The sequence below is a fragment of the Schistocerca serialis genome, chromosome 2 (assembly GCF_023864345.2).
Source record: "Schistocerca serialis cubense isolate TAMUIC-IGC-003099 chromosome 2, iqSchSeri2.2, whole genome shotgun sequence".
Classification (NCBI taxonomy): domain Eukaryota; kingdom Metazoa; phylum Arthropoda; class Insecta; order Orthoptera; family Acrididae; genus Schistocerca; species Schistocerca serialis.
The window spans coordinates 49,184,207-49,207,216 of record NC_064639.1 but is presented as its reverse complement, the minus strand read 5'-3'; the positions used below and the strand labels follow the sequence as shown (position 1 = coordinate 49,207,216).

Sequence of the window (23,010 nt, the reverse complement as noted above, 5' to 3'; positions counted from 1 at the left end):
ACTGCTCTATTCTCTTTCCTAAAACTTTCTTGACAACTTGGGGTACAGCACCGCCTTGGCTTCGTCCCCGGACCTGCCTGCTCCGCGACCTTTGTCAGTTTCCCAAGGATGGTACCCCTTCACTTGTTTATCGTCGGGCATTTTCTGCTCTATGTGCACAAATGAAGGAAGCCACATTTATTTACACTGACGGCTCAAAAACATCGTTTGGTGCCTACATTGTTGGCGACACCCCAAATCGATTTCGGCTTCCTGACCAGTGTTCGGTTTATACTGCGGAGCTTTACGCTGTTCTCCAGGCTGTCCAATACATCCGTCGCCATCAGCGGATACAGTATGTTATCTGTTCAGATTCTCTCAGCTCTCTCCTCAGTCTCCAAGCTCTCTACCCTGTCCACCCTCTGGCCCACCGGATTCAGGACTGCCTTCACTTGCTCCACATGGGGGGCGTCTCGGTGACGTTCCTCTGGATCCCAGGACACGTTGGTATCTGTGGAAATGAGGCGGCCGATATAGCGGCCAAGGCAGCAGTCCCTCTCCTTGAGCCAGCTATTCGCACGATTCCCTTCGCCGATCTACGGAGTGTTTTATGTCGTCGTGTTACTCTTTTATGGCACGCACATTGGTCGACACTTCCCAGTAATAAATTGCGGGACGTGAAAGCTCTTCCCTGTGCTTGGACCTCTTCCTCCCGAACGCGTCGTCGGGAGGAGGTAATTTTAACTAGACTCCGGATAGGGCATTGTCTTTTTAGCCATCGAGATCTTCTAAGCGGCGATCCTCCCCCACTCTGTTTCCACTGCTCTCAGCTGTGGACGGTAAGACATCTTTTACTTGAGTGCCCCTATTTTACTCCGTTACGCACCCGTCTACAGCTGTCGCCTGATATATCTTCCATTTTAGCAGATGACACGCGCTCAGCCGATCGCGTTCTCGAGTTTATTAGTGCCAGTGTGATGACGTCAGTCATTTGAAGCTCTTTTTGTGGACAACCAACCCCCTTCTATAGTGGTTTTTCAAGCTTTCCTTGTGTTTTTAGTTTCTCCAATTTTTTGAGTTTCGTTCCCATTGCTGCTGGTTTCCAGTTTCGTTTTTTTACCTTTTCCTAAGTCACAGACTGGGCGCTAATGACCGTAGCAGTTTTGCTCCCTAAAACAATAACCAAAAAAAAAACACCAATGAAAGATTTCATATTTTTGCAAGGGTGTTAGATACTTCTTATGAGACTTTCGTGACAGCCTCATTTTGCCTAACTGCAGGTAACATGACGTTCTGTTGGCGACAGTATCATTTAAGATGAGTAATTTTTTCCTTATTTCATTTGAATCTACAGGAAAATCTACTGTAATTGAAGTATGCCTACTTGTGTGGTGGCGATATAAATTGTGCGTCGCCTGTTCAAAAAGTACCGGAACTTTGTATGCAATTTTTTTCTACGCTTACCTGTTGCTTATTGGGCTCCTTCGAAGTACTCTCCTCCACAATTGATGCACCGTTCCCAACGCAGCTTCCACTTCCGGAAGCAGTCTTAGCACGCCGCCTGCGAATTTTCTTTTATCCCGTCTATCCGTGCTTCCAACGGGCTTTTCAACTTTGGAAAAGTCCGCAAGCGCCAGGTCTGGAGATTGCGGGGCATAAGGCAGCACTGTGATTTTGTTTTTTGTGCAACAGTCACACACCAGCAGGGATGAATGTGCGGGTGCCTTGTCGTGATGCAAGAGCCATGAATTGTCTCGCCAAATTTCAGGCCGTTTTCTTCTCACTTTTTCTCGTAGGCGTTGCATCACGTCCCCATAGCACCGTCGATTAACAGTGGCACGAATTCGTGGTGAACTAATCCTTCAAAGTCAAAGAAAACTACCAGCATGGCTTTGACATTTGACCTGACCCGACGAGCTTTTTGGTCTTTGACAACCTTTGCTGATCCATTTTGAAGAATGAATCTTAGTCTCAACATCATAACCCATGTCTCATCACGAGTTATGATTCTCTTAAGGAACATCTCGTTCTTATTTGCGCGATCCAGAAGCTCTTCACAGATTGCCAGGCGAAGGTCTTTCTGGTCTTGACTTCTGAGTCGTGGGACGAAGTTGACGGTAACACAATGCACTCCAAGCTGCTGTCTCAGTATTTCATGACATGATCCAACCGAAATGTTACATTCTTCTGCAATCTCTCAGTCAGTCAGTCTTCGATTGGCATGCACAGTTTCGTTGACACTAGTGACATGAGCGTCGTCGGTAGACGTCATACGACGTCCTGAACGTGGGGCCATCTTTAACCTGCGTCCAGCCACTTTTAAACCGTGTGAACAATTAGTGCTGCTTCAGCACTCATCACCGTAGGTTTCCTGCATCATTTAGTGTGTCTCTGTAATGGTTTTCCTGTGTTTCACGTGAAACTTGATGCGAACGCGTTGCTCCTCTAACTCTACCATCTCGAAATTTGCAAACTGTGTGACACGGTACAGCACTGAAAAATAACTAACAAACATACAACAATGAAACTTCCGGCAGTTACATATTAAACACAGGCATGTACACTGTACAGGTATGCCAACTACATTTCGCTCCAACACAGCATTGGTGCGAAATTACGAATGTTACGGAAGTTTTTGAACAGACGTCGTATCTCTTCATTGCTAGAACCGTTTCCCGGCGTATTAAGCAAATAGCAGTATCTTCTTTGCGTCCAGCTATGAAACAAAATTCTTCTTCCCGTATTCCTTGGAAACTTCTGTTCTGCGCACTCGTCTCCCTCATAGCCATTATTTTTGGCGGTACACCAGATATTATTTATTCCAATAAATACAATCACATTAAGAACGAGTGCAAAATCACTAACAACATGACTGACGCTCCCGAGTACCGAAACTTGGGGTGAGACTGACACTGCGTCACGTCACGCTGCCTGACACTGAGTGACGTGACAAAGCCGTGGAGGACGCTGGGCGGGTGCTGCGCCCAGTCGGTGGCGATTCCCTCGCGCACTTCGTCTCTGGGTACGCCTGCAATGTTGACGAATTTTTGTGCTGGGGATTTCGAATAAGATATTTCAGATGAACAATTAACGAAAACAAAAAGGTTACAGGAACATAACAATGAACGGATATTTTAGCATCGCATTACATACATTAAAAAAATTTCTAAAGCACGTTTCGTCACGGGTGAATGAATTGTAATTTAAATAAAAGCAGAAGCAAATGAAGGAAAAAAACATAAGGCGAAAGACTGAGTTTGGCAGTGCAGCAACGGTCAGTAATGGACGGAGTTCATCAGAAAATAATGACGTGGCCTTAGTTTCCACTACAAAACGGCCCAACCAGTTACAAGAGGAAATGACAAAAAGGCGAGGGGCACGTTCTTCTCCAGAACCCTCCACATCTGAATTGCAATGTAAAAACAATTACATGTTTGGCCTTGAATCTGGATCTTTATTTTCAAAAATTACAGAGTAAATTTAAGTATAAAAATATTTAAATTAATGTGTCTCCTGGTGTATTTTTTTGGCTATCTTAGCCATATTTGTGCCTGTTCAGTTGCATGCACCCTTCCTGCGTTTTTAAAATGTGGAATGTTTGATTACCATTAAGCCAGTAGTCTCATTACACATACTGCGATTAAAATTACTTTGCACCTTGCAGCCGACTGTTTCAGATTGCTGCCAGTCTCTGCAATCCAACAGCTGTGACATTATACTTGCGTGGTGAAGTGTTGGTTTTACTATGTTTGTGGTTGACTTTGTTTAATAATAGTTTTGTTTGCAATACACCATCACAAAAGCTTGACAAATGATTTAAATATCAGTTTTATTCTATTCACTGCGTTGTACTACAATAGCCTTAATTAATTTAATATCATTTGCTTCAAATAAGTAACACATTTTTAAAAGACTGCCTCTGTAATACGTCTTTACGAATCCATGTTACATCTTTGTCAACATTTATATCGCAGCAGTTGATCGGTACTAGACGTGCATGCCCATGAGTTGTCAGTACTGGAAGAAAACAATAAAACATTCCCACTCTCACATTTGGTAAACGCGAAATAGCTGCACCGTCTGTGCGCCTGAGGTGAGCGGTCAGCTTTACTCAGCTCAAGGCCGAACTGACCGCCGTCAGTTAACATTGAGCACATCTTAAAATATTACTGTCTCTGTTAATAATTTTGTTTGTTACTGAGCAGGAAGCTCTTAACATTATATGACATTTCTGGATTCGACTGCCAGTTGCTAGATTCATCTCGTCTCTTCTCTGTGAAGTTCCCTGGTCGCTTCTGGCAGGTGTGTAAGGGTTACTCTCAGGAACTGCTGTATGGATGTCGATTCCCGCGACCGCCCTGCAGACAAGTGAGCGGCGCCTTTGATGCGCTGCTGGCAGTAGTCTGTTGTGGTTGCGCAGTCCGTAAGCGCATGTAAGTGATGCAGCACGACAGCTGCTTAAATTGTTAGTGGTTATATTCATTACCTAAGGTAGTTCTCCGAGTTTTAACCGTAACTCTACGCAATGCCTTAATACGGCAGTAAAGTCATCTAGCAGTAGATGCTTTGTGTTGCCGATGTGAAGTCCGCCCTGGTAGCTGAGTGGTCAGCGTGACAGACTGTCAATCCTAGAGGCCCGGGTTCGATTCCCGGCTGGGTCGGAAATTTTCTCCGCTCAGGGACTGGGTGTTGTGTTGTCCTAATCATCATCATTTCATCCCCATCGACGCGCAGGTCGCCGAAGTGGCGTCAAATCGAAAGACCTGCACCAGGCGAACGGTCTACCCGACGGCAGGCCCTAGCCACACGACATTTCCATTTACCGATGTGAAGCCCAGGAGTCGCTAGTACTGTTATAAAATACGTCTGAGAACCCCGCGGGTGGCAGTTTGACGATCACTGGTCTAAAGTGGTAAGTTTGTGGCTGAGTGATTGTCGTTCTTTATTTCAGAATTGTTCCTTGGATACTACTTTTACAAATAAAAAAACACCCACCATTTTTCAGAAAAATGTATTACGGTATTTCTATTTCGTGTTCGTATTTCTTTATTCGACCCGTAAATCATGATGATTTAATTCCTCGTTCGTACAAACGATACAGGTTGGTCGTACCATACCAAAAGAATATCTATGAAACCTTCGGTGATGTTGATGATCGTATTAATAATAATTACGTAACAATAACGTATAATTAATAGAAATAATAACAATAAACCACTGCCTTGTGTGAAATAGACCTGTATACATTAGGGCCAACAGCATCTTGGAATGATGCAGTTCTTAGTGTACTTTCTGTTTTCATTCTTTAAGTTCAAGCACATATTAATTCATGGTTTCATGATTAATTTTGATACGCTTGCGCTAAGAGATAATTTTTATATGATGATGTTTTCAGAACAAATATGTTCGAGAACAACACCAGAGACTAAAATAACAGAACTTATGCCACACAGGCACAGTACGGTATTGTTATTCTTGCAAACCAAGTGTTGTCATTAAAAATACTTCGAACGTGCCTTAAGCGGGTAACTTTTTCCCAATTTTCACCTGTAGTTTTGTATATTGCAAGCAAACAAAGGATAGTAGCAGGTAGAAAATTCCAAACACATTTTTCTGGTATTGTCAAAAACTTTTATCCTCAGTTTTGTAAATTGTCAAACAAAAATGTCGCATCTGTTATTGTGGCACCATTAAAAAAAGTGGCCACTCTAACTCAGACTCAAGGCTATTTTAACCCGCTAAGTCATTTCTCCATGAAACAGTGCTAATATAGTGTTGGGACCATAGAGTAAATATCTCTGGAGTGATCATTCACATGTGCAGATCATATTTTGTGTTGTCAATATACATTACCTTTTAAGGGCAATTGATATTGCATTCTGCTTCTTTGCGATAGGTGTCACAGTTCAGATGCACTCAATTTTTGGTAGTTTTAGGTATGATACGGCACTTCATAGTATTACAGATCCTAACGTACATTTTTGCAGTGATACTCTTGCAAAACGACAGTACGCTAGTACTTTTGCAAGTGTCCGAAGAACACCGAATTTGCCACACATTAGCGATTATATCCCTGCTAATTCGTCCATTTTTCTGCTATTTCTGCGTATTTATTTTCTCGTTTTTGCGACCTAAAGCGCAATTTTTCTTATTGGTGACACTTTGAAGTATTTATTTTACGTACTTGCTCCCAGTTTATTAAATAAATAGTAGACTGGGTAAGAAGGGGGAAAAAGGTCGGAGAATAAATGTACTGTATAGCAAATACAGTTGGTCATGTAACAGTCAACCCATATAACACCATTAAGGGAGGTGGAAAGTGACACAAATGAAAGGGTATGGGGACATATTTATTAATATTTTACGCTTCTTAATCAAAGGGCGAAGAAAATAAATTGAAGGTAAAATACACCAAAGAAGATGAATGTGTCCTTGGATTAGCTACACTATTGTGTTTTTTATTTGATTTGTGCAGAAAATGTATTTAAGCTGAATGCAGAAATTTCACACAATACAACATATCATATCTACAAATTCCATTTTGTTCACTGCCCTTCATTTCAATAAACATTAGCATATATTTAATTAATGTTTACTTTCAATTTCTGTGATCTAAAAAGTACACACACACACACACACACACACACACACACAGCGAGAGAGATTAAAATAAACAGACTGACCATAAATCATATTTACAAATTCCATTTCCTTCACAGTCCATTTCAGTTTGCCATTAGCATATGTTTAACTTCAGGTTTACTTTCAATTTTCTGTAATCTAAAAAGTACAAAGACAGAGAGAGAGAGAGAATTCTACTTCTCAGTTTTGTCAATGCAGGTTGAGTGATTCTGACAAGGGTGCATTACTTTATGAACCTTTTTTTTATTTCAATAAAACACAAAACTTTATCCAGCTTACACGGTACCATATGTCAAATAAATTTCAGTTTTAAACTGACCGCAAATCATCCAGGTGTGAGCTATTAGGGAAAGGGTCCAATTTCTACCAGTCTCTTTTGAAGTTCACAAATGTCAAATGAAACAGACATTTGTGTGAATACTAACGTGGAAGTCACTATAAGGAATGATTACTGCAGGTGACCAAAGGCTTTGTTCAAGAATGTTAAACTTCTCACACATAATAGATTTAAAACATTTATATAAAAGGCAACCAAACCAACAAAATACATGAAACTAGTCATTCAACACTCTAAATACTGTGTGCACCATTTTAAAACAGATTTGGCCTATTCCATATCTTCAAATACGTGATAAACGTACGTTCTGCACAGCAATATAGTTTAACAGCAATCAACTGAATATATTCCTTTATGTATTTTATTTTTTATTGATTGTGTATGTCATGTACTGTACAGGAAAGAACATCATGAGGTGACAGGTGGCAACAGTTGTTGTAATTATAGATTATGAAAAACTGTAATTATTCGTCTACTGTTCACATACCCCAACAGTAATGCCCTTTGAAATGGACCAACTTATTATTAATTCTATTGTTTTGTAGCAATGCTGTTATTTCTTTGGCTATGTACCTTAACCTAACATTGATATAAGTTACCAAAATCAGCTTACGTAAAAAGTATCTGTGGTTACCCATTGGTTCTCGTTGAAGAATGTGCTGCATCAAACTACAAAATATGTTTTCATGTTGCATTTCCCTAAGACATTTAATAGCAATGATATTCATGAGGCCTTTCTGGGTCGGTTGACCTCTTGCCTCCATCAATCTGACATGGCTCTCAGCACACTTGCACACTTTAACATCATCTTGACAAGGAAAAAAAAGTTCCCCCAAATTTTACCTTGAAATGCAGTGCTTTCGAAATCTTTCTTACGACAAAACTGGAAATGTGTTCCACAATGTCATTCACATAGCCAGTGAAGGTATTTTGTAGAGCACTTGCTGTCACTGCATACAAATGATCGTCCTCTGGCAATTGTTCTATTGATTCCCAACACAACTCAGTATTTGTCATATCACTTATTTTTGCTGAACTGGCATTGAGCACCGTTGTCTCATCCAATGGAACACAATTCACAAATGCAGAAGAAGTCACTTGATGGTGAACAAGCAACCGCTTGTAAGCTGCTGCAAATTGTTTTGCTGTGGGGTTGTTATTAAAACCACCTTTATTTCTAATGCAACTAAAAATATTTCTAAGTGATCTTGGCTGAATTTGTATGTCAGCAAAAACTCTAATTTCTGTATTTTTATGAAATTGCTATACAAATTGAGCACACTTCTTATTGTCACAAGAAAACCTGATTTCCTATTTGAGTCTAGTATTTTCACTCCATTAGGCTGGCGCAAGGACTTAACATAATTTTCAACTTCATTAAGGAATTGAAAAACCCCAGAAAAATTTTGTAGTGACATTGGAGATTTCAAGCCTCTGCTTAAATCTAATCTAATCTAATCTTACATAACTGTAAGCTTTTGTAGAATAGAACTGAAGTGTCAGAGCAATGTTCTTTGTTCTGGTAAGTATCGTCCCTTTTCCTTGCCCGACAAAGTGCTCTTCACCAATTCTTTCAAAGGTCCTGGGAGTTGAGGCCTGAAAAAACACAAACTTATCAAATACCTGTTAATACTATTCAGAATGAAATAATAATTGGACACGATCTTAATATTTACCTCTAACACTTGACACACTTCATCTGAAATATTTGATTTTACCTTTTAACTCATCAAGCAAAGAAGACAAGGAAGTTACTTTCTTCATGCTCCGTGTGTTCTGAATTCTCAGAATATCAATCCTTTGGTTTTATACAGCTACTTTTTTTTTAAGAATGCAGTATATTCAGTTTTCTCAGTTTTGTACTGTTACAAATGCAATAGATGCATGTATAAAACTCTTTGACAATCTATATATGAAAATAAAATATTTTCTGGCAGGTAACAGAAGTTTTTTCAAATGTACATTGAAGACGTTTCTCCTTAACAATGCCATGAATTTATTCCTCAGTAGAGATAGTAATTTTTAAAGAAAACTACCTGTACATTACCAGGATGTACCCATGCAAATATTACATTTTAATTTTTTTTAGTTGTATACAAGTATTCTACGTATGTTGTTTTTCACGTGTTTCACCACATCATAAGGTTTATCATGAATTTGAGCTATGGAACAATTAGGCCTAACTATGGTATTAGTTAGAAATGTTTTACTTCTTTTACTTTACCTGTGTTGCCTTTTCCTGCTTACTCACATGGAGGGCACAGAATCAGATGGCAAATTCTCACTTTCAACATCCATCATAGGTTCATCTTGGCTTTTTGCACTATTGCCATCACAGTTTGTCAAGGTTTCTGAGCGTAAAGATGAAACAGACACCTCAGTGTACAAACCTACGCCAAATAATGCAGAATGAAACACATTTCTCAGTGAAAGAAAGTAGCAAATATGGTAACCACAAGTTATATGTACAAACCTGACAAATTTCGTTTTACAGGCGGTTTTTGTGTGGGTTCTTTTGGTAGTAGATACTGTGAAAAATTAAAAATAGTTGGTATAGCATCTACCTTCCAGCCACACATGTCCAAATTTTTCTCTGTCTAAACATTCCTCTTCAAGGTGTTTTGAACATAGGCCTACTTTGGAATATTTTGTGGGGACAAAATTACTCCTCCTTATTTTCTGGAGCCACATCTTCACTCGTTCCACTAACAAATTTACGAGAGGAAGTGATTGTTTGTAAGCTTTTGTACAAGCCATAATATCTGTTATATAATCATAAAATCGTAGAAGTATATGTCTGCAGAATCAAGCCTTAATTATAATGCGTCTCGAAATGTTTAAACACATACAGTGTCTCTTACTAATATGATAACTATAATTAGAGCTACATGGTATGTACCCATGGAAAGTTACTATCCCTCCATTCACATATTTTTCTTTGTGTCTGTAGCTACAACAGTAATTCACCAACGCTATCACACTATTAACAAACGGTGAAAATACAACAAAAACTCTTGATATTATAAACTTCAAACTCTGCGGAAAGCACACACGCGCAGCGAAGTCCCGAAAACACGTGACAATCCTGGTTTAATGTTGATAACATGCACAGAACGCAATGCTCACTCCAGAGATATTTACTCTATGGTTGGGACATAGTAAGCTCAAGGAATATCCCTAGAGTAGACATTCATGATCATGAGGAACAAATAAAATGCTAAATTTTGAAGGTAAGGACTGAGAATATATAACTTTATTCAGAAATAGATTACATTAAATATACAAGTGTTGTACATTTCATCAGCCGACTAATTCTCAAGTTACATGTTACACTATGGTAACTATTTGCAAAGAGAATATATAATATCTTAAGTACACTGTACCATATAGGAACTTTGTTACACTAATTACTGATGCTCTAGTCACATTTTGTTAGTTGTGTTGGAATGATTATTCTTATCAAACCTTCTCAAGTATAAAAAACTTTATCTTATTGTTCTGGTAATTTGCAGAAGGACTTGGTCTTCTTTACACAGTCACTTTACTACTCTCATATCTCACCTCAGTTCCGATTTTGGAATATTCTTCTTAATTGTTTAAAACTGTAGCATATTACCTAACTGCTAATTTATCTTTCCACGTTTTGTGGTGCTGGACATCATCTTGCATATCACAGTACTTTCAGGGTCACCTTCAATTGATAGCACCCCATGATCTTCATTTTCAGCTTACTTTGGCCTGGGCTAAAGTAACACCATATATTCCAGAAATGTGCACCATTTTACAGGAGTGTTAAATATATTACCTAAATTGAATTTATTACAAATGACTGTTTTCTCGTCTTGTTACCTACCGGACGGATTGCAAAATTACACTCATCATATTTAACTTAACTGATGTAAAACCCTACAGGCAGAAGTTACAACTGTTAAAATATTGGGATTGCAGAAGCATCTGATTCCACCCATCTGCTTTGACCCATGACGTCACCAATATGGTGGAAATGACCATTCTCAGTGTCTCCAATATGGCGCCTATGACATCATTACATAAACACGAGAACAAACACGGAAATACATATAAAACCAACAAACACATCTCCTCTAAAAATATAATCAAACTAACGGGAGCAGCGCGGGAAATTGGGGGTTTGTGGGTGGGGACAAACCAAATATAAACACATACAGACACACACCACGATCTCAAATCACACAAAATGATGACATAAAAGCTCCACAAAATTCCAAAACTCCATGACACTCACAATATCTACAGGAATCAGTCACTTCCCTTCACCTACATAGCTCAACAGCAATTGTCGATACCACAAAATAAAAACTAACTACTCCAAAAATTATAATCACACCGCGACTACCGATACCACAAAACCAACACCTAAAACAACAAAATTTGAATCGGATACTTCCCTTGACCTATACAGGTCAACAGCAGCTCATGATACTAAAACACAGCTATGACGACACATTGGAATTGGACACTTCCCTTGACCTATATAGGTCAACAGTAGCTCAGGATACCGAAACACACATAGCTATTATGACAAATTGGAATTGGACACTTCCCATGAACTACATAGGTCAAATACAACTGACGAAACCAAAAAAATTGAAATCGAGTATTTCTCCTAAGGCACACAAATCCACTACAAGTGCCGATGCCAAAACATCAACCAACAACACATGCATTAAATAACACTGACCCAACAGCACATAAAAGCCCCAAACATTAGATACAAAAAAACGACTACTTACCTCAAAAAAGTTCCAGAAATCCACCAACAGTTCCTGGTCTGAGGTGCCAGAACTCTGGCCAACCACATATTCTGCTTGCATATGCTGCATTTCACTATCTCTGCCATGAGCCCAAAAAGTTGCAGAAACTTAATGACAGTCACCATGTAGTCCCCCATTTCAGCCCAGAGATGTGCACTGTTAAACTTAGGAGTCATATCCATACCTAACGAAAGAAGCCAAATTGAATTAAATGACTTACCATGTGACAAACAGCAAACCAATAAAATCAAACAACAGTGCAATAACATAAACATAACAGAAACTTAATTCTTAACTCACTGAAACCAATTTTCATTCTTCTATAACAGTCATGACTGATAAATGCACACTTCACACACCGACACCCAAATGAACCCAATACACCACATAACATGCCGACCATACATACGCCACCAGAGGACACCAGCAACCACAACAAGACGACATCTACAAACATAACACACACATTAACTAATCTCCGTGCCGTCATGACGTCGCACACCACAACACACGTCACGAGTCGAAGCACACGGGTGGGATTGCACGCCTCCATTGACCCAAAATATTTATGACCAACATTGAGTCCATTGCTGCCACCACTCTCAGCCTTCTGGATCACACTTCACACATTGTAAATACATCTCACCTGTTTTACTTCTTGCTAATGATGTAATTTTCATAGGAAAAAAATTTTAAACTTCGGCCCACACCTTGGAAAAAGTTACCTGCAAAGGGCCAAAGTAACCCCAGCTTATGGTACCCGTTTCTTATTTTGTTTCAACAGTAGAATGTTGTTATTCCACTGCAAGAATTGTGAAACATATACTAATTGTTAGAAATTTACTGAAAATTTAAGATGGACTTCTAATCTATTAATTAGCTAAATCAGTCATCATGTTCCATAGTTCCCACAAAGGAGAGGCTTTAGGAATGTGAAACAAATAAAATTTGTAAGTTGCTTTAAAGATGCAGGTGGCCTTCCAATCTCAGAAATATTTATGTACTACACTGCTGGAAAGCATATTCTGATGCAGTGAAAGCAACAACGATATGAAACCATTTTGAACAGAAATAATTCTGTCACATTGTAAAATTAAATTGTACTCATACCATTTTTATATTCAGATTCACCACAATACAAAACAAAGTCTTGATATCATAGATACCGGAAACCCAAAGTGTAATGTTAAATAAATTTGAGGGTAAATTACAGTAAACAGTCTATTTTCACAGAATGTACTCAACACCACTTCACTCTCATGAAATAGGCCTATTCTTTCTCTGCCAGAGCCACTTAAGTAAGCTTCCATTCATTCACACAGCATATTCCAAAACTCCCGTAGAAGTAGCCACAGCAGGTAAAGTTTACTAACAACAAATTATGACTAGTGCTGTAAGGCCACTGCACTTACGTCCACAGCTAGTGGCTAGCATTGCTGCCTCTGGATTACGTCCCAGGTTTGGTTTCCGGCTGGATCAGTGATTTTCTCCACCAGGGAACTTGGTGTTAGTGTTGTCCTCATCATCATTCAAGACATGGCGAGACTGAAAATGGAAAGATTGGCAACCTGTACGGGTGCTGACAATCACGATGTTGAGTGCCCCACAAAACACCAATACCACCACTGTACTTCCACCTAGATTACGTAGCTGTCATTTTTATCAACTACTTCATACTAAGTGTGCCATTTATATAACTTTTTAGAGCACACAATCAACTGTCTATATATTGGAAAGGTTAAAGTTGTTGAATATGAAACTGAAATATACACACAGTCCAAATATTGTGATAAATTGTAGAAATGGCTAATAAGATGCAATTGTGCTTTAGTTTTGGATCTCAGAGGATTTCCCATTTTCCTGCTTGATGTCTGTCAGTAGACTGTGAAAGCAACTGTTGTATTTGTAATAGAAAAAAGACAGGAATATTTCTGTTTCATTTTTATTAGTCTCATACATCAAATTGGTACAATCTCATATACAGTTAAAAAGGGGGTGTATTGGTGCTAGATATATATCTACACAAATGCAAGACACATATTACTGGTATGTGGAAGTTTACATTATTGGAAGTGAGATAAAACTCTTTACCTAAGTTGCTGAACATAGAAATGTTTCTGATTGCAGTCCTACATGAAAATATACAATCATTTTGAAACCTTTCGATCCTTCACCACCCGGTTCTTTTTATTTAGTTATTTTTTAACATAGATGTGAATCAGTAATTCCTACCGAGCCCCTTTTACACATTACAAAAACAGAAATTCTTTTACACGGCGTTTGCTATTTGTGGGAGTTTATTCCCACAGCATGTATTACACTGATGATGCCAAATATAATTTTCAAATAGTCTTGGAATACATACGTAATGAGAATGTTATGGATACATTGAAGTCAGGGCAGGTACAGCCTGACTATATTGTTCTTCAGAATAATGACAATTTTTTGCTGGTTGGTTAATGCACACAGTGATGATGATGGTTAAGCCTGTAATTGCTTGCCCACCATTCTCTTTACATTAATACAGTCTTTGATAATTCTTTAGTATCCCTATGCATCACACCTTGCAGTATTCACGTAGGATTTCACAATTACGATTAACATAGTTGGTGCTGTCATGAATACACTGCCAAATTGCATAGTCTATTCTACATCCGACTATTTATGAACTCATCCTTTTGCAGAAGGTAGTAATGTCATGTCCTTTTTTTTACTAGCTAAAATAAAATTGTACAGTAGTTAAAAATACAAAAGTGAGAATATTACCAAGGTAATCAGATCAGACATTATGACTAATTACTTCATTTAACAAATGGATTGTATCCTCATGTTTTGCAAACACTTAAAGCTGTACTTTTTGATACTGTAACTTCATGTTTGAAATCATCCCTAGATTCGAAGAGGGCCATCATTTATATTTAACTAAAGCTTAAATTTTGAATTATTCCCTTAAAATGCAGAATGTGGTAAACGAAAGAAGATCACTGTTCAGAGAATCATAAGCTTCAGCATTACCAAATTAGATTTTAGAAACATGACAGGGTATAAAAATAGGCATGTCTGGAAATTGCATATTAATTAATTGATAACTTTCAAAGTATGGACATTTAAGCTAAAGTAATTGCTTTCTTTGAATGAGGAACAGTGGATAACTAAACTGATTAATTAGGTGGCTGGTCTTTTTCAGTTCTAATACATGTAATTTTGCAGAGTAATGAATTTACATCCCTCAAATTGTATCTGTCTGAACCAATTAACTTTCTATGAAAACCTAGGTCCCAATATGTTCAGGCTTAGAGAAATCATTTGTGTTATAATAAGAACATGAAATCCTTTACCAAGTGGAAAATTTGACAAATGCGTGTACACTAATGGTGCAGTCATAACTCTGTAGTTACGATAACAAGGTAATGTAGGGTGGCATTCACACATGAAATAGTTATATTAACCATTAAATATGCTACATTTCAGTCTAACATGTCAGCTTTCCTGAGGAAGCAAATAGTGTGCTCTTAAGCTGATATTCTACAAGGTGGCCAATGAGGTTTGCTGAGTCAACATCTGTTGCATTACATCAGCTGATATTGATAAGTTTCCAGTCATCATTGTGAGACACATGTCTAGGATCTGTAGACCCCTAAGCTAAACCTGTACCCAGAAGGCATCATTTAAGAGCTTTTTTTCTAATTAAAAGCCTGTAATGTGGCATTTAAGATTTATTACCATATTTAATTGTGTAAAATTTTGCTATACAACTTTAGATTTAATTAACTGACAAGAGTAAAAAATTGAAAAAGATTTATATCATTGAGATACTGGCAATCAAAAAATTGTGTTAAAAGTGCAGTGGACAAAAGAAAACTGAGCTTCATGTCAATACTAAACTCAATGTTTCAATAATTATCATTTGGTTTTAAATAAAAGTACTTCCTGATTATGGTACAAAGGTGCTACAATACTTTTGGGCATTGAAAAGAACAGCAGCTTTCATAACAGGCATATCTGAATTTTCATAATTCACTATTTCAGTTTTAAAAAATAACATGGCGTGAGCGTAAACACACAAGCTTGTTAGGCAAATTCGGTATAGCAAGAAGAATGTGTAAACAAAGCGTATTTTACCTATGTTGAATTCAAATACAATTCTTTCCCAAATAAACAGTCTTAAAATGAAAGCTTTTAACAATCATATTGGCTAAATGGTTGGTACCTGCACTTTGTTGTAATGAAGCATCTTATAACATTTTCATAACTATATTGTCTTAAATGACCTCCCATTGCGATCATAAGTAACAGATACATCCTCAGAGCGAACTCGATATTAAGAAAATAATCTGTGACATTTTATAAATTCTGATTTGAGTGAAATTAGGTAAGGAGAAATTGACTTCCTGTGATATCAAGCCCATACAAAATAACAATGTCTTTGTCTTTTAGGGTTGTAAAAGGGCTTGCACCACAGTATTAAAATAAAGATGTGTTTTGAATTTTAACATTTTGTTGTGTGAGCTCCTCTGTGATGCTTGTCCTTTGGCTGTAACCTAGATAGCCTGTACATAAATCTGACCATTACTGCCTTACATAGGTAACTGACAACACATTGTATAGTACGCATATGACAACAGTGTAATTTCAGATATAGTTAATGCAAATGTCTTAGCAATTGTTGACTCCCTACACCACTTTTGCTTTTGCTGACATCTGTGTGCTAAACACAGTCTTGTCTACTAGTTAAGGTTTGCGGCAACTAGAAAAATTGTTAATAATTGTTAATTTCGGCTGATGTTATCCGACTGCCATCACTCACCTTTCTTAGTGCCAACTTAAGAGAATGCATGTAATAAAAAGATTACAGCTTTATCATGAGGAATAGAACTTGCACTCTGTATTGGGAAAGTATATTACTCAGTGATATATGCACTTAAGGAAAAATATAATTTTGTTGTCTATTAATTCAGTTCCACAACAAATATAGTAATTTGACAAATATTTTTCCCTATTTATCTTATACATCGTGGAGATGTTTATTGGTTCAAATGGCTCTGGGCACTATGGGACTTAACTGCTGAGGTCATCAGTCCCCAAGAACTTAGAACTACTTAAACCTAGCTAACCTAAGGACATCACACACATCCATGCCCGAGGCAGGATTCGAACCTGCAACCGTAGCGGTCGCGCGGTTCCAGACTGTAACGCCTAGAACCGCTCGGCCACTCCGGCTGAAAGATATTTATTTTCATGTCTTTAACACTACTTGCATTTAGTTTTGTGTTGTATGGTTTAACTCGTAATTCAGTTAAAAGTAAATAGTGAAGACTGTGCACAAAGTGTGTGCGTGTTTAACAATAATTGTAGTAGTGGTAGTAATAGATCACTTGTAAACTGTGTAAGTACAAGTGTAGTGTGTACATACATAAAGGAAACATGCAGCATATATGTATAAAGAAAAGCATATATGTATAAAGAAAATTGCTTCTTCCACGATAATATTTAATTATGAGCTGGTCAGTGTTATGTGCTACCTTGCTGTGAATGAAACTGTTCTGTCTTGCTTTATAGGCTAGTCAAAATTAACCAATATTTTATTTTCAAAAGATGACAACTGTTCACTACTCTTTATCTTGTGTGGGAGCTTGGAAAAAGTGCTACTGGCAATTAATTGATTCTTATCCATCTGATTCAGGTTTTTGCATTTTATGTGACTATTCTTCCAATTTAGGGTATTTGATATCTTGAAATCTCTTTCTCTGTGCATGGTTGCCATAAAGATTTTTTCCAATGGAACTAATGGATTTTATCATGTGAAGAGCTAACTACTACTGTATATGCACACAAAGAACACTGTCTCAGGTGCTAAGATTGTTTATATGTATCCATAGTACATTTTTTATGATGTGTCTGCACATGTATGAATTTTAGCTCAGTCCAAATATTTTTACTTACTAGCAATATACACTGTAAATTCTGAATTAATTGTAAAAATTGGTACCTTGGTTATTTATTGCTGTAGTGAATGCTCATCACCTCCTTGTTAAGAAAAATTGAATTTCATAAAACAGTCAGAATAAATAAGTGAATATTTTTGATTATTATGTAAACACTATTTCTTCTGTTTTCAGAGGCACCAGAAATTGATCCAATCATAATCAAACGTGACTTGCAACTGGGCATGCGGATGCGTCTTGTTTGTGTAGTAAGTAAAGGGGACTTCCCGATACTGATTCAGTGGCTAAAAGATGGAAGTCCCATACCAGAGGATCAAGATGTTGCCGAGAAGATCCTAGATGAATACTCAAGTACACTGAGTTTCAGCAGTCTGGCTGTAAAACATAATGGAAATTACACCTGCCAAGCTTCAAATGCTGCTGCATCCAGGAACTACTCTGTGGAAATAATTGTAAATGGTTAGTATTTACTTTTAGCAATTTAAGGTCAAACGATACCCAATGCTGCTTCTTATTCAGTACAAAGAACGTCCACTCTGTATTTGCATAGACTAATATTCATTATGATACCTGTGATGTTCTTTGGTTACTGCTGTCTGTCATTTCTACCCAGTATTTACATCGGCATCTATACTCTGCCTGTCCCTGTGAAGTTCATGGCAGGGGAGAAGTTGCCATTGTGCCACATATTAGGGTTTTCTTCCATTCCAGATGCATAAGAAGAATGGGAAGAGTGACTGCACATCTCTGCAGATGCTATAATTAGTGAGTTCCTATGAAAGTAATACAGGGTATTACGAAATGGCGTTTTATAGATTTGGAAGATTATAGAGAACAAAATTTTGAATATTTTAAGGTAAAAAACATGTAACAGGATTTATAAAATAAAGTTTCAACAGCCACAACTGAGCTATTGAAAAATCCATGTGCCACCTGTTCGAGAATTCTCAGGCGAGATTCACAGTGAGCATTTGGGCTGGTATTGTTGATCACCTTACTGGACCACACATCTTACCAGATTGCTTGACTGGTGCATGGTATTTGAACTTCCTGGTGTATGCCTTGTCTGAAATTCTGGGGTATATTTCCTTGCAACTGCGCCACTTGTTTGTGGTTTCAGCTCAATGATGGTTCAGCACAGTTTGATCATTGGACCAGGTCATATCTTGCAGACAACTTCAGGCAGAGAGAAACTGAATGGGATGCCCAATGCCCAGTCCTATGGCCTGCACACTCCCCTGACCTCACTCCTCTTCATTCCTTCCTTTGTCGTTATGTAAAGTCTCGTCTGTACTAAGCACCAGTAGAAACAGTACCTGAGTTTATTGAGCGTATCTTTACAGCATTTGATGCCATCAGAGGGGATCAAAGAATCTTACAGAGAATCAGATAGAACATGCTGCACTGTTGAACATTTTGTAATGAAGCTGATAGTAGTCACATTGAACATTTACTCTACAGTAGTGAAGCCACATGTTCAATTTATATTATTTGATTGTTCTTTTCTTCTAATAAACGTTTCGTAAATTACAGTATTTTGGTTTTTCACTTAGCCTACCAAATGCATAGAACATGCATTGTGCAATAGAAACTGTATTTCATATTTCTTGCTATAGGTTCCTTATATTAAAAGATTCAAAATTTCATCTCCTACAGTCTCTCAAATTTTTAAAACAGCATTCTGTAACACACTATATACAGTTGTATTACAGCCCTAGATTCCTCACTTACAGCCAGGTTCTTGTTCAAACCGTTCGAGACTTTGTTTTTTTTTTTAAATTGCATTTTTTGAAAGATATATATGTGTAGAATGTTGGGACGAAAAGGTTTTTTAATCCATCCATTACAAAAGTTTCTATAGCCCATTGTTCAGTCAGTGTCACAGCTGCCAAGGTATGCTCTCAGCTGGAGATGCCTGGCTGAGGTAGAAAACTTGTCATGCTGCATGTTCACAAAATGATTTATAATGCAGTATGATTGCAAACATATTCGCTGATAAAGCTGATGAACAACGTGTGCAGGTTGCTGAATGTTGTATGCCCAGCTCAGCCAGATTGGCTTTCTTGTCTAGAAGAATGAGGGAATTGCTGTCTAGCAACAATTTGGGTTAGTGGAAGGGTTCATATATGCTCTTGGAATTGCACTTTTTTTGGGTCAAATTTTAGTCAAAATTGGTCAAAACATAAATTTTGGCCTGCTGTATTGGATTGGCCATTTTCAGTTTTCAAAATCTAACTTCAGATTTGTGTTCAACAACAACAAAAATATGTAAAAACATGTAGTTTTTGTGCAAATTGGACTAATAATGCATATAAAGGTTTTCCCTAACCATTAAACGAATTTATCCTGAGAAATAACTTTTAAAACTGTGTGCAGCATAAAATAAAAAAAAGCTGATACCTATGATATATGAAATTCTTTAATATTAATTATTTTTCATAAATCCATAAAGAGTGAAACAAACCCCCAAAAATCAAACTCAAAGTTTAAGTTGGCATCATATCGATAAATTTAAAGTTATTTCATTGTGGTTAGGAAAACATGAAATGAAATGAGCATGGCCAGGAGGCCCCATCCGGGGAAGTTCGGCCGCTGAGTGCAAGTCTTATTTCAGTCAAAACCACATTGGGCGACTTGTGTGTCAGTGATGATTATGAAATGATGATGAGGACAACACAACACCCAGTCCACGAGTGGAGAAAATATCCAACCCCGCCAGGAATTGAACCTGGGCCCACTGCACAGGAGGCAAGCACAGCTAAGCAGGCAGACATTATGGTTAGGTATAAGCTCCCATAAATTCAATGTTGCAGCAACTGATGTTATCCATTTTTTATTCCAAGTAACCCGCGAGAGGCTATACTGCACACAGTCTGTGTACCTCAAACTTGCAGACTCTTGATGAAACCATAAATTATTTTCGTCATTTTTTTTAATTTTTTAATTGAAAGTGAAAAGTAAAGTTCCAGGTATGATCAACCATAAAATCCAGACAGGTCCTTTGAATGTCTTTTCATTGTCTCAAAAAGATATACAAACTTTGCCTATTTTTTGCTCATTTGAAAGAGAACTTGGTCTTAATACTGACTCTTGAAACTTAGTAAATAGTCTTTTATGGGATAGTTGGAGTTTATTTTCAAGCATCTGCCAATTCAGGTTTTTCATCATCTCTGTGGGTCAAGGGAGAGTGTGACCATGCTGTGTCAACAATGATATTATCTTAGAAAAATCTTAACCATTACAAATGTCCATCCTATTATTTCAACGGAAAACAGCTCGCTCCTATAAATTGTAATGAACGTTCCACAAGCATATATATGCAGATGTTGTAATTTCAGAGATCAACACATGATCATTTAATTAGATGTCATATTATTCTGAACCCTGACTAGGATTTTTATCTATCGTTGACTTTATAGATGCAATTTAGCCACAACAAGATTGCTGTGCATGAATTGCACCTATAATGTCAATGATAGATAAAAATCCTAGTCAGGGTTCAGAATTAAATGACATCTAATTACATTTTCATTTGTTGAAGCTGTTAGACAGTGTGATAGAAAACATATTTAAACTGAAATTTCATACTATAAATTCCTCCATCTCACTGCTACTACAGCTAATCATCACGTTACCTAATATTATGCTGCTCTCGACTTGAGTCTCAATATCCTTACCATGTCTCTGCTCATTTTCTTCTCTGTTGACTTTTTAAATTAATTTTTATAGTAGAAATAAAGTTTCATGATATTCTTGGGGCATACATCCTACTCATTTTCTCCTTTCTTGGTTTTTTCGTATTTGTATCATAACCATTGGACCATTACTGGTTTTGAGTTTATTACTTCACACACATATATAAACTCTTTTGTGTCTGCCTTCCATTGCCACTGAACATTTCACACAGTACTGGTAGCACTCATACTTGGACAACTTAACAGGTACTATTATTCAGGACAGTAATCTATTTTTGCCTTACTGCTCTAGTAAATACACATTGTACCAAAACAAGTGTTCACAAAGTAAATACACATTGTACCAAAACAAGTGTTCACAATTGTCCCGTGTAGCTTCACATAGATCGTTAACAATATTGTTGTTTCTGTTCAGTACAACACTTCTGGAACTAGATGGAGGAAAAATTTTCAGCCTCCCAGCCAGCTAAAAATGTTGCATGATATTCAATTTTAGCCTCATATAGGATGTGCATTATTACATCAGTAATTCTGATTACATCTAAAGTTCTCCTCATTTCCTCATCTCTTTCTGCTTTATAATTGTTTCTTTTTCTGTCAAATCCACCTTCTTCAGTCTGTTCTCAAACTTAGTACTTCCCTTGCCTCTGATAATACCGGTCAAAATTTCTGACTGAAAAGGAGTGCCTGAAAGGTGAATAATTGCTATCATACTCAAGCAAACAGAGAGCCCACATGACATCTCAAAACTTTAACAGCATGTTAATGAAGAAGAAATGCAGACTGCAGATACAGAAAAATAAACAATAGACAATGAAGGGAAATAGAGGTTCTTACAGTCCTCAATCAGGTGATACCAAGATCACACAGATAAAGAAATAGGTAGTAAACAGAACTCAAACTCTTTGTTCTTTCAGTCCTATGAGGCATCACTGTCTTCGAGTATTTTCAAGGATTTCACTGTTTATTTCTGAAACCTACCTATTCATTGGATTATTGTTGGTTCCAAGGGACGTTAGCGGTAAGTCCATACACGTTCATTGCATTTGAAGAAAGTGTGTGTATTGCAAATTGTCTCTTGCATGCTTGTACAGAATTAGTCGCTTACCACCACCATCAGCAGTGACAACTTGCAACAAATGGAATAAAAATGCAATAAATAACTCACTTTGATCATGTTTAACGCTTTTGTTAGTTACAACATTCACAACAGAGAGCTGAGAACACTACTGAACACTCATTGATTGCCGGAGAACACAAGACATAGATGTGCAGAACAAATCTAAACTTGATTGCCATCATTGATGACTCTAGCTATAATAGCAGCAGTGCAGAAACAGGAGTGTCCCCAAACAGTACCCAGAGACATTGCACAGACACTGGCAGAGCCTCATTTTGCAAACACTGCTGCCAATGCCAACCAGGATCTAGAATTTTGCTGCTACTGTGTGATGTACAGAAGGGAAGTTGGACATTAGGTCCTACAATTCAGAGTCTTACAAATATGCTTTCTGTAGGAGCTGGAATTGACACTGTCTGAGATTTGTTATACAGAACACGTTCATGAACAAATGCAGTACTGTGTACACTGTCTTCTGCTACCAGGGTTAAAAGAAATC

At 37.6% G+C, this 23,010-nt stretch overlaps 1 protein-coding gene across 1 annotated transcript in view; it reads left to right on the top strand.

The window, feature by feature from the left end:
• The first annotated feature begins 18,030 nt into the window (after positions 1–18,030).
• LOC126455442 (Down syndrome cell adhesion molecule-like protein Dscam2) overlaps positions 18,031–23,010 on the top strand; it is a 259,474-nt gene continuing 254,494 nt past the window's right edge. The window contains exon 1 of the mRNA XM_050091192.1: positions 18,031–18,155. The gene's annotated coding sequence lies outside the window, so the exon portion shown is untranslated. The remainder of the gene's footprint in view (positions 18,156–23,010) is intronic.